General features: G+C 42.4%; 1 non-coding gene across 1 annotated transcript; it reads right to left on the bottom strand.

Moving 5' to 3' along the window:
- Positions 1–451: 451 nt before the first annotated feature.
- On the bottom strand, positions 452–558 carry LOC141715692 (small nucleolar RNA R71). The gene has a single exon (XR_012572444.1). It is a non-coding gene; the product is annotated as a small nucleolar RNA R71 (small nucleolar RNA).
- Positions 559–1043: the final 485 nt, after the last annotated feature.

Below are 1043 nucleotides of genomic sequence, written 5' to 3'. Positions count from 1 at the left end.
TTTTGAGGATGAAGAGAAAGTAGCAGAAAAAGAGAAAGTCAAGGAACCAGCTTTAGTAGTAATGGGAGATCAAGCAGAAAATCCTAAGGCTCTGATGGACTATTCTCAGCCTAAGATCAATGATATTCAGTCGAGCATCATCAGACCAGCCGTCTCGGCTAACACTTTTGAGATCAAGTCAAGCACGATTCAGATGATACATAACTCAATTCAGTTTGGGGGTTCTCCTATAGAAGACCCCAATATGCACATCAGGGATTTTATCGAGATCTGCGACACTTTCAAGTTCAATGGGGTGACTGAAGATGCTATCAAGCTGTGACTCTTCCCATTCTCTCTGAAGGATAAAGCAAAGTGTTGGTTACATTCTCTTCCACCAGGGTCTATCACCACATGGGAGGATCTTGCATAAAAGTTTCTCACTAAATTATTTCCTCTGGCGAAGACTACTACAATCAGAAATGTTCTTACTCAGTTTGCTCAGCAAACTAGAGAATCTCTGCGTGAGGCTTGGGATCGATATAAGGAGATACTAAGGAAGTGCCCACACCATGGCATGCCTGATTAGATGATTATAAACTATTTCTACAATGGATTGGAGCTACTTCTAGACCCATGCTCGATGCAGCATCAGGAGGAGCCTTGGGGGCTAAGAGCTACAATGAAGCTTATGAATTGATTGAACTGATGGCTACTAATGAATACCTGAATCCTTCTCAGAGGCTAATTCGGGGCAAGGTAGCAGAGTAGGATGCTAGCAACTGCTATAACTGCCCAACTTAAGGCTTTGATGATGAAGGTGGACACTTTGACTACTTGTGGAGTTAATCAAATCACTAGTGTCTATGAGCTTTGTGTTGGTGCCCATGAGACTGATCAGTGTGCTATTTCTAGTGAATTATCTCAGTTCGTGAGCAACTTTCAGCGATCACAACAACCTGTGCCAGCCACCTATCATCCTAAGAACTACAATCATCCTAATTTTAGCTAGAGCAACACTCTGAATGTTGTTCAATAACCTTATCAGCAATACCCAGCAAAGC

This window comes from Apium graveolens, chromosome 3 (assembly GCF_009905375.1).
Source record: "Apium graveolens cultivar Ventura chromosome 3, ASM990537v1, whole genome shotgun sequence".
Lineage (NCBI taxonomy): Eukaryota > Viridiplantae > Streptophyta > Magnoliopsida > Apiales > Apiaceae > Apium > Apium graveolens.
Note: the sequence above shows the minus strand (reverse complement) of the source record. Positions and strands in the feature narration are given on the sequence as shown.